Genomic DNA, 12,503 nt, shown 5'->3' with positions numbered 1-12,503 from the left:
CCAACTCCACCCTCAAGATATTGGACCGAACTCTGTGTCCAACATTTGCAACTTTCAAGTGTTTTGTGAGGTTTATCTGCAAAAAGAACCGAACGTTGAATTTTTCAGAGACTTCTTCCACTTGAACCTTCGTACTGAATTTACCGATGGCCCCAATACTGAACTCGACGGGGTGTCGATTCAAAAGAGGAAAGAAGTCAATTTTCCTCATGCCGAACATCACAGCCGCCCCAAGGACTGGAACCAGACGTGGTTTTACTGCCGGAATACTGCTCCAAATGATGAAAATCCCTTGCCAGGTTATTGTGCTCACCGGCTTAGCAACGATCATCCATTGCCTCAACGGCTCACTACGAAAGAACGATCTAAATATGCACCACAGATTTCTAAGATCCAGGCTTTTATGGAAAACGGTTTAACCGGTATTGACCTTGTCCGTTGCTGGGTTTCATGGAGTATCTTGCCCTTAAGCCGTCGCGCCGGGTTAATGTATGAATATTCTGGGAATGTCAAGGATCCCCAACAGCACACTGACATACAGTTAATTGATGATGAGATTACCAAAGCTGTCAAGAAGATGTTGGATGAACCAATATCTGAGTGCAGCAAGACTGGGTTGCTTCCCTTTTATGCCTCCAACAAACCGCCAGCTGTAAGGATTTTATCTTTCTGCTTTAATTCGCCCCCTTTTGACACTTTCTGATTACCTTTTGTTTATCTTTGCAGAGCAATGATCCGTTCTGGAAGAGGAAACCTCAAGACAAACCGGCAAAGCCACAAGACAAACCGGTGAGAGCGTCTCATGTTAAAACAAAGGCCTCAAAGAAGCCAGCAAAGAAAAGAACTGCCGAGTCCCCTGATCCGGCCGAAGATGTTGATGATTCGGAATCAGAGGTAGAACTTGACTCCCTTGGTTCATTTTTCATGCATCTTATTGACAACGATCTTTATCAGGATGATGCGGAAGCCAGCCGCGCTGACCATGTAGAGGTAATTTCCCTTTCCTCTGATTCAGATCATGTGCCAGTACAAAAACTTTGTCGCGCAATCCGGAAAGTAAAACGTTCACATCCTCTTGCTCATTTGGATCCATACTTTTCTTTGAAGACACAGCAACATGAAGCTCGTCGCACAACCCGGCATAGTGGCCAACAAGTTACCTCATTCGGTTTACCGGATACCCCGGTTCAAAAACGTCGTCCAGAGGTCTCTTGCACTTTTAATACATCTTATCCTAAGGCGGGTTACTTCCGATATCTGCTTAATCCGTTTGATTCAAATTATCAGGGAACTTCCAATTCATCCTCCGGCGATTCATCAACCACGCAGATGCCTTGCTTCGGTTTATTGTACTGATCTCTGTATCTTGTTCTTTTTAGTGCCAAAGCCAGGCTTAGCAAAAAAGCCAAGCTGGTTACTCCAACTGACGATAATCCGACTGCTAAACTAGAGAGGACCTCAGAAGCTGTTGATCAAGATGATGACATTGCTCTAGATGATCCGGTTCCGCAGGGTCAGGATACTTTCGTTGATCCGCCAGAAGTTAATCCAATCAGTCATCATGCTGATCCGCCAAGCCCAACTGTGGATCCACCAAGCCTAGCCAGACCATCCGATAAGCCGCCAAGCCCACCAAAGACTGTTGATACCACGGACGACGTTGTGATCACCGGTTTTGGTCACACTGCTCCAGGCAATCCTGTCGCTTTATCAAAACATAGTGCCAAAGAAGAGTTCTCTACTGTGGACAAGGGAAAATGGAAAACAGATTTGTCAAGCTGTGCTCACCTCAATGCTTAGGAACTCCACTGTGGATATCTAAACCGCATGTATACAAGTCGTGATTATGAGGCCGGTTTAGTCAACTTGATGAAGGAGCGCTATGAGGTAATTTCTGTTCAAAACATTTCATAACTTTTTCTTCCTTGTGCTTTATATCAACTCCAGTGTAGCCCCAAGGGCCGGTTTATCTCTTCAAGATGAACCGGTACTTCTTGTTGTAAAGCTTATCATTGTTAAATTCCTTTACGTCCGATTTATCTGATCAAATAGGCATTAGCCCCCAAGTGCCAAGATTAATACTTGTATTTAGCCTTGGGACTTCAAATATCAGTGAAGAAGAAGCAATCCGCATTAGCCCCCAAGTGCCAAATGCATAACTTGTTATGTGTTTGGGACTTTGATAAAGTATTGTTAATTTACTTGTTCTGTGTTTTGCAGGCTTATTTAACCAGCAAAGATTCTCAAATCACCGATCTCCAAGAAAACATCAAGTCCCAGCAAGCCGAAATATCCAAGGCGATGGATGAACTGAAGGGCGCTTTAACAGCCATGGAACAACTGAAAGATGGCTTCAAGGGCGAGCGGGCAAACTGGGAGACTGAGAAAGCCATTTTGCTGAAACGGGTGGAGGATGCTGAAGCGGCACTTAAACCGGTAGCAGAAGAGCTAACTGGCTTAAAGCGGTAAATCAATGCTATGACTTCTGCCATCTTTGGTAAGTACTCTTTGCAAGAGCCTTTCTTAAACATCTTTGAAACTGCCGGTTTAACAACAAGTTCTTAAACCGTTGCAAGTAGTCGTGTTGCTCATCTGGGCTCGGATATGCGTAAGAAATTGAAAGCAGCCTATACCTTGATAGAACAACTGTATACCGGTGCTCAACGAGTCATCTGCGCAGCCTCGTACAATAAACCGCCGCCAACCTTAATCAAGGATACGTTGGCCAAATTATCTATGGCTCCTGGTCAGCTAGAAGAGGTAAAGAGATCTGCTGCAAGGGCTGGCGCTTTATCAGCACTGACTCGGGCCAAAGCTTGGATAGCTGATCTTGATCCGAAAGATATTGGAAAGGGCTATCCTAGCCAACAAGAAGACGGGTCAGAATTTGACAATGAAGCCCTCAAAGCCTTGACAAAGGAGATGCGCCCGCTTGCAAGCAGATTGGCCGAAGAAGCTGACTTGTCTGTCCACCGGTCCAACTATGATGCGGACAACAAACGGATTGATGCATCTGTGAAAGAAGTGCAGAATCTTATCCCGCCAATCCGTAAGCACACTTATGCCCCTGATGTTGAACCGTCCAATCTTATAAGCGACAAAGCTGTCTTCCAAGCTTTAACCGGGTTTGACTGGGCAACCATTGACTTCCAGCCACTAGGTGGGGAGGAGGAGGTTGAACCGGCGCAAGACGATTGATAACCCACAAGTATACATGATAGTTGTAGCCTCTTTCGATAAGTAAGAGTGTCGAACCCAACGAGGAGCTAAAGGTAGAACAAATACTCTCTCAATTCCTATCGGCCACTGATACGACTCTATGCACGCTTGATGTTCTCTTTACCTAGAGCAAGTATGAAACTAGCAATACTTTGTAGGTGTGATAGGATAGGTTTGCAAGATAATAAAGAGCACACAAATATAAACTAGGTGCTGTTTAGATAAAGATGCAATAAAGTAAATAAAGCGAGTGTGGAAAAGTGGTGGTAGGAGTTGTGAAATTGTCCCTAAGCAATTGACTACATTAGTAGACCGGTAATCACTATTGCAATTCTATTTGAGGAGAGGCATAAGCTAACATACTTTCTCTACTTGGATCATATGCACTTATGATTGGAACTCTAGCAAGCATCCGCAACTACTAAAGATTCATTAAGGTAAAACCCAACCATAGCATTAAAGTATCAAGTCCCCTTTATCCCATACACAAACAACCTACTTACTCGGGTCTGTGCTTCTGTCACTCACGCCACCCAGCATAAGCAAATCATAAACATATTGCAAACCCTACAGCGGGAATCCCTCACGCTTGCGCGACACAGAAGGCACCATAGGACAGCACCAATAATAAAACATGCAACTCAAACCAATCATAGCAATTCATCAATCACCGATAGGACAACGGAAATCTACTCAGACATCATAGGATGGCAATACATCATTGGAAAATAATATGAAGCATAAAGCACCATGTTCAAGTAGAGGGTACAACGGGTTGCGGGAGAGTGGACCGCTGAATATAGAAGGGGGAAGGTGATGGAGATGTTGGTGAAGATGGCGGAGGTGTTGGTGAAGATCGCGGTGATGATGGTGGCCCCCGACAGCGCTCCGGTGCCACCGGAAGCAAGGGGGAGAGAGGCCCCCTTCTTCTTCTTCTTCCTTGACCTCCTCCCTAGATGGGAGAAGGGTTTCCCCTCTGGTACTTGGCTCCCATGGCTTGGGAGGGGCGAGAGCCCCTCTGAGATTGGATCTATCTCTCTGTTTCTGCGTTTTGGTATTCTGCCCTGGCACAGTTTCTTTTATATCTGGAGATCCGTAACTCCGATTGGATTGAAACCTTCGCCCAGATCATTTTCCAAAAAATAACTTTCTTGCGGCCAAAGTAGAGCATCAACCGCCTTACGGGTGGCCCACGAGGGTGGGGGGCGCGCCCACCTAAAGTGGGCGTGGGCCCCTATCTCGTGGCCACCTCGGGCACCGTCTCGCGTTGATTTTACCTCCCAACAATCACAAATATTCCAAATAATTCTCCGTCCGTTTTATCCCGTTTGGACTCCGTTTGATATTGGGTTTCTGCGAAACATAAAACATGCAACAGACAAAAACTAGCACTGGGCACTGGATCAATATGTTAGTCCCCAAAAATAGTATAAAAAAGTTGCCAAAAAGTATATGAAAGTTGAAGAATATTGGCATGGAACAATCAAAAATTATAGATACGACGGAGACGTATCAACGATCCATCAACTTCACGTCATCCTGGTGACGAATCATAATCCGGCAGCCGGCTTTAGCTTCGCAGATTACATCTTGTGCAACAAACAATTATTCGTTTGGGCATCAAAGCGCCTTGTAATAGGCTAGTTGAAATACTTTGATATGCTGCCATCGTGCACTGCTACATGGCACTGTTTAATTCGTCATGATTGTTGCTAAGCTTGCTTATGTGCCTTAGTAATTTGATGCAATCCTGTTTTCTGCATTTGAGAATCTTAAGATTGTCCGGACGGGTTATCGACAGACGGGTTATGATATCCAATATAGAGCCAGAGTTTTATAACCAAGACTGTAAATTAATGAAATATGAAATATCATACCTGTGATATTGAATCACATTGTTAGGTTACCAACTTTTATAGTTAGGGTGATAACCCAAATCTTGAGTGTTGATAACTTCCACCATGTTGTGCTGGTGCATAATAAGCCATGCCGGGTTATGATAAACACCGTATGATCATCCTAGTGACTTATAGTCAATGCCAGACTGGGCGAGGAAACACCAGTTTACAAGTGATTATGTGCTAACAACTGATAGTTGAAAGCTACGCTGGGTTTAAGAAACACCGAGTTGATGTAATGACTTATAGTCAGTCCGGGTCAATAGACGCTGGTTTAACTCAAAACAAAATCAAATAAAAACTTGTAGTCGAGGCTTTTCAAGGGCTGCTAGGCCCGAATTCGTGGCTTTTCATGGGCTGCCAGGCCGCTGAGTTAAACCATTTGACAAAGCCTTTTAAGATGGGCCTCCAATTAACCAATCGTCGTTTTAACTTTGACAAGTTTAGGGTCTGTATAAGATTGACTTGTCAAACGTTCGGCGGGTCATACTAGGATTACATGGATGGAGTGGCTTACTTGATGAAGGTAGGTTAACCCGGGGTTTTAGGTGAATACACCTGGCTTCCAAGCCTGGCTCGATAGCCTATTACAAGGGTCCTTTGAAACTTTTGTTGCTTTGCACAAAGAGCCCCCAAGTAACTTTGGGAGCTATGCTCAATGGGTGCCTATGTTTGAGTTGTGCTTCGCAACAAGACTCTCTTTGGCCCCTTGGGTGTGAAGCTCCCAAGCATTGTTGTGGCATGATAGCCGGTGTAATGGACAAATAGGACGTCACTTTATAAGCAGAAGCCCCCTTGTAACCAAGAAATATTGGAAGAACGGCAGAATCCCTGCTTTTAGCAAGGATGCCGATTTATTATATTGATCATAATATATACATTGTCAAAATATGTACATAATGGGAGCCTATGGCTCAGGTGTAGTGAGGCCGAAGATGAGCGATGTTCCATGGCCGACGGGTCTCCTCCTCCGATTTGAATGAGTCTTTGTGCTCTCAAACGTCAATGAGGTAGTATGATCCATTGTGCAGATTCTTGCTGACCACAAAGGGCCCTTCCCAAGGTGGGGATAACTTGTGCATATCATTCTGATCCTGGATGAGCCGGAGCACTAAGTCGCCTTCTTGAAAGGTTCTTGTTTTAACCCGACGGCTGTGATAATGCCGCTGGTCTTGCTGATAAACCGCCAAACGAGCCAAAGCCATGTCCCGTTTTTCATCTAACAGATCCAGTGCTTCTTGATGTGCTTGCTCGTTGTCCGCTTCAACATAATTGGCAACCCAGGGCGAGTCATGACGAATATCACTTGGGAGTACCGCCTCTGCCCCGTAAACCATGAAGAAAGGTGTATAACCCGTAGATCGATTTGGGGTGGTGTTTATTCTCCATAACACAGATGGTAATTCCTCCACCCAACAACCCGGCGTCCTCTTTAAATGAACCATAAGCCGGGGCTTGATACCCTTCAAGATTTCCTGATTAGCTCTCTCAGCTTGACCATTAGACTGGGGGTGAGCCACGGACGACACATCAAGCCGGATGTGCTCTTGTTGACAAAAATTCTCCATCTCGCCTTTGGAGAGGTTCGTGCCATTATCTGTGATGATGCTGTGTGGAAAACCAAAGCGGAAGATCACCTTCTTGATGAATTGAACCATCGTGGCTGCGTCACACTTGCTTACTGGCTCCGCTTCAACCCATTTAGTGAACTTATAAACCACCACCAACAGGTGGGTCTTCTTATCTTTGGATCGCTTAAAAGGCCCTACCATATCAAGCCCCCAAGTAGCAAATGACCAAGTGATTGGAGTCATCCTTAGCTCCTGAGCCAGAACATGAGCTCGTCGTGAGAACTTCTGACAACCGTCGCACCGCCTCACCAAGTCCTCAGCATCAGCATGAGCCGTCAGCCAATAGAAGCCATGACGAAAAGCTTTAGCAACCAAAGATTCTGAACTGGCGTGGTGACCACAGTCTCCTCCGTGGATCTCATGTAGAATCTCATGGCCTTCTTCAGGAGAAACATAGCGCTGGAACACACCTGAGACACTGCAGCGGTGTAACTCGCCGTTGTGAATGACCATGGACTTGGATCGCCGGATTATCTGTCTGGCCAAAACTGCATCTTCTGGTAACTCGCCCCGGCTCATATACGCCAAATATGGAACCGTCCAATCTGAATGATATGTAAAGCGGCCACCAATTGTGCCTCCGGATCAGGAACAGCCAGGTCCTCCTCTGTAGGCAACTTAACTGACGGGTTATGCAAGACATCCAGAAAGGTATTGGGTGGCACCGGTTTACGTTGAGATCCTAGCTGGCTTAAAGCATCTGCTGCTTCGTTTTTGCGCTGATCAATGTTCTCAACCTGATAACCCTTGAAATGACCAGCAACAATATCCACCTCTTGTCGGTAAGCCGCCGTGAGTGGATCCTTGGAATCCCAAGTACCTGAAACTTGCTGAGCCACCAGATCGGAATCCCCAAAGCATCGTACCCGGCTTAAGTTCATTTCCTTAGCCACTCACCATGGAGTAAGGCCTCGTACTCATCTTACAAGGAAACATTAAGCGGAGAACATAACGAATTTTATCACCTCGAGGGGAAGTAAGGACAACTCCAGCCCCCGAGCCCTCCAATTGCCCGGACCCATCGAAGTGGATAGTCCAGTATGTGCTATCCGGTTTGTCTTCCGGTGCCTGCAACTCTGTCTAGTCATTGATGAAATCCACAAGGGCCTGGGACTTGATAGCTGTTCGAGGCATATATTTCAAACCGTGCGGTCCGAGCTCAATAGCCCACTTAGCAACCCATCCAGTTGCCTCCCTGTTCTGGATTATATCCCCCAATGGAGCGGAATTGACCACTGTGATGGGATGGCCCTGAAAGTACTGTTTAAGCTTCCGACTTTCCATAAAAACCCCATACACCAACTTCTGCCAATGCGGATATCTTTGCTTTGACTCAATGAGCACTTTGCTGATATAATAAACCGGCCTTTGAACTGGATATTCCTTCCCAGCCTCCTTGCGTTCCACCACAATAGCTACGCTGACAGCCCGGGCATTAGCAGCTACGTATAACAACAGTGGCTCCTTATCGACCGGAGCAGCAAGAACCAGTGGTTCAGCCAACTGCTTCTTTAATTCCTCAAACGCCGCATTAGCAGCATCACTCCAGACAAAATTGTCTGTCTTCTTCAACATCTGATACAGAGGGATCGCCTTCTCTCCCAACCTGCTGATAAACCGGCTTAGAGCCGCAATACGACCCGCCAGACATTGAACATCATTGATACACGCCGGTTTAGCCAGAGACGTAATAGCCTTGATCTTTTCCGGATTAGCCTCAATGCCCCTGTTAGATACCAGAAAACCTAAGAGCTTGCCTGCCAAAACACCGAAAATGCACTTGTCTGGATTGAGCATCATCTTATAAACCCGAAGATTGTCAAAGGCCTCCTTCAGGTCATCTATCAGTGTCTCCTTCTTCCTGTACTTCACCACAATATCGTCCACATAAGCATGAACATTGCGCCCAATCTGAGTATGAAGACAATTCTGCACACATTGCTGATACGTTGCCTAGGCACTCTTGAGCCCAAAGGGCATAGACACATAGCAGAAGGCTCCAAAGGGAGTGATGAAGGATTTCTTCTCCTGGTCCTTAACTGCCATCTTGATATGATGATAACCAGAATAAGCATCCAAGAAACTCAAACGCTCACAACCCGCCGTAGCATCAATGATCTGATCAATACGAGGGAGAGCAAAAGGATCAGCCGAACAAGCCTTGTTCAACTCCGTATAATCCACACACATTCGCCAAGTGCCATTCTTCTTAAGCACTAGCACCGGATTAGCCGGCCACTCCGGATGAAAAACCTCAATTATAAACCCAGCCGCTAAGAGCCGGGCTACCTCCTCACCAATAGCCTTGCGCCTTTCTTCATTGAAGCGGCGGAGAAACTACTTGACCGGTTTAAACTTAGGATCAATATTGAGGTTGTGCTCAGCGAGCTCCCTCGGTACACCTGGCATGTCAGAAGGTTTCCATGCAAAGATGTCCCGGTTCTCACGGATGAACTTGATGAGCGCGCTTTCCTATTTCGGATCCAGAGTATAGTACTGATACTAAACTGTTTGGATGAATCGCCATTAACAAAATCAACCAACTTAGTCTCATCAGCCGGTTTGAACTTCAAGGTCGGGTCATGCTCTGTGGTGGGCTTCTTCAAAGGAGTCATATCTGCCGGATCAACATTATCCTTGTAGAACTTCAACTCCTCTGCTGCGCAAACCGACTCAGCATAGGCCGCATCCCCCTCTTCATAGTCCAAAGCAATCTTACAGCTCCCGTGCATCGTGATGGTCCCCTTATAACCCGACATTTTGAGCTATAAATAAACATAACAAGGCCTTGCCATGAACTTTGTGTAGGCCGGCCGTCCAAACAGGCCGTGATATGGGCTCTGGATTTTCACCACCTCAAAGTTTAAAGTTTTTGAGATGGAATCATGCTCATCACCAAACACAACCTCCAAAGCTATCTTGCCAACCGGATATGCCGATTTACCTGGTACCACACCGTGAAAAACAGTGTTTGATGGTTTAAGATTCTTATCCGTCAATCCCATGCGACGGAAGGTTTCATAATACAGGATGTTGATGCCGCTCCCTCCATCCATGAGTACCTTGGTGAAAGCACAAGTGCTCCCTGGGTAGTTTTGGTAATTAATGTCAACATATCTCTTGTTGGACTAACACCTTTACCTAGTATGTTTCAGACAAGTTCAACAATGGAGTGGCATGGACTAAAGGATGTGGAACCCCTTCAAGATGCTAAGGACAAAGGATTGGCTCAAGCTCCAAGATCAAGACTCTACATTTTCTATTTTAGTGATCCAAGATCACATTGATTCTATAGGAAAAGCCAATACTAGCAAGAGGGGATGAGGTGTTGCTTAATGGCTTGCTTGCTCAAAGTGCTTAGTGATCTGCTCCAAAGCCCTCAACTAATTTTTCACATCCACATATGTCCTAGACCAAAAGTCTAACTCGGCCCCATCGATTCTTTCTATCCGGCACCACCGAGTTCAGATGTCTTAGCCAGTGCCACAAACCATAGGCAAATCGGTCTCACCGATAGGGATCTCGGTCTCACCGAGATGGGATTGTAATCTCTCTGTGTATGTCCATTACCAAAATTGGTCTCACCGAGTTTGAGCAATCGGTACTACTGAGATTACAATGCAAACTCTCTGGTTAGCTTATTACCAAAATCGGTCCCACCGAGTTTGTGTAATCGGTCCTACCGAGTTTGCCCGACCAACTCTCTGGTTAGCTTATTACCAAAATTGGTCCTACCGAGTTTGTGTAATCGGTCTCACCGAGATTATGTTATGCCCTAACCCTAACCATATCGGTCCTACCGAGTTGCATGTCGGTCCCACCGAAAATCCTAACGGTCACTAGGTTTACTAAATCGGTCTGACCGAGTTTGTTGATTCGGTCCCATCGAGATTGGTAAATTGTGTGTAATGGTTAGATTTTGTGTGGAGGCTATATATACCCCTCCACCTCCTCTTCATTTGTGGAGAGAGCCATCAGAACGAACCTACACTTCCAGCATCCTATTTCTGAGAGAGAACTACCTACTCATGTGTTGAGGCCAAAATATTCCATTCCTACCATATGAATCTTGATCTCTAGCCTTCCCCAAGTTGCTTTCCACTCAAATATTCTTTCCACCAAATCCAAATCCTGTGAGAGAGAGTTGAGTGTTGGGGAGACTATCATTTGAAGCACAAGAGCAAGGAGTTCATCATCAACACACCATTTGTTACTTCTTGGAGAGTGGTGTCTCCTAGATTGGCTAGGTGTCACTTGGGAGCCTCCGACAAGATTGTGGAGTTGAACCAAGGAGTTTGTAAGGGCAAGGAGATCGCCTACTTCGTGAAGATCTACCGCTAGTGAGGCAAGTCCTTCGTGGGCAACGGCCATGGTGGGTTAGACAAGGTTGCTTCTTCGTGGACCCTTCGTGGGTGGAGCCCTCCATGGACTCGTGCAGCCGTTACCCTTCGTGGGTTGAAGTCTCCATCAACGTGGGTGTATGATAGCACCACCTATCGAAACCACGACAAAAACATCTATGTCTCCAATTCCGTTTGAATCCTCCAAACCCTTCCCTTTAAATTCTTGCAAGTTGCATGCTTTACTTTCCGCTGCTCATATACTCTTTGCATGCTTGCTTGTTATGTATTGTGAGTGTTAAACTTGTGCCTAAACTCCACTTAAACTTAAAGAAGTTAAAAACTGCAACTTTTGGTACTTAGTGTCTAATCACCCCCCCTCTAGACACCTCTTCTCGATCCCTTTCAATTGGTATCAGAGCCTTGGTCTCCATTGCTTTGGTTTAAACACCATTGGAGGAAGATGGATGAGTCTACTATTGGGAGTCTTAGACATAGAGTGCCTATACTTGATGGAGAGTACTTTCATGAGTGGAAAAATGAGATGCTTATGATTTTCAATCAATATCATTTGAACAAGTACATTGCTAGTCCTTGTGCACCTCATATTGATCCTATGCATCCTACTCTTGATGAGTCAATTGACATGATTAGGAATCTTAGAACTGTTAATCTTATCACTAGAGGATTGCCTAGAAACTTGATTAGAAACTTGCCTACTCTTGAGTGTGCCTACACTATATGGAAATTTCTTGAGGAACGCTTTCCAAATTATTCCTTGAAAAATCTAGATGAAATTCTCCATAAGTATATTGCCTTGAGTAAGTTGAATTCTAGTGATCCTATGTTTGGTGATTGTCTATTTGAGCTTACACACCTTATGTGTGCCAAAGGAGATGTTGGAATTATTAGTGATATTATTTCCGAAGCTATAAAAATTCATAAGCAAGATCATTATCAAACTCACTCTAACGAATCACCCTCTCTAGGATTTGATCCACCACATGACGATGTTGAACATGGATACTATGATATGGATGATGATAGTGACTTTGATCTTGATGATGCAATGAGACACTTTGGTCTTATGGCAAACCTTCGGGGATATTTGGCAGGAGGAAAGGAATGGGTTCTTGATAGTGGATGTACCGATCACATGACCGGAGATAAAGACATGTTTCATGAGCTTGCTGAAAACGATGGTCCTCGAAAGTATGTCACCTTTGGTGACAACTCAAAGGGTAAGGTGGTTGGCCTCGGTAAGGTGGCCATATCACATGATAGCTCCATACAAAATGTCATGCTCGTTCAATCTCTTGGCTACAACTTACTTTCAGTATCTAGACTTGCTGATTTCGGTTTCAATGTCCTATTCACTGAAGTAGATTGCCAAGTGTTTCATAGAGATAATCATA

The sequence above is a fragment of the Triticum aestivum genome, chromosome 1B (assembly GCF_018294505.1).
Source record: "Triticum aestivum cultivar Chinese Spring chromosome 1B, IWGSC CS RefSeq v2.1, whole genome shotgun sequence".
NCBI classification, from domain to species: Eukaryota; Viridiplantae; Streptophyta; class Magnoliopsida; order Poales; family Poaceae; genus Triticum; species Triticum aestivum.
The sequence above is the reverse complement of the archived record's forward strand: the minus strand, read 5'-3'. Positions refer to the sequence as shown.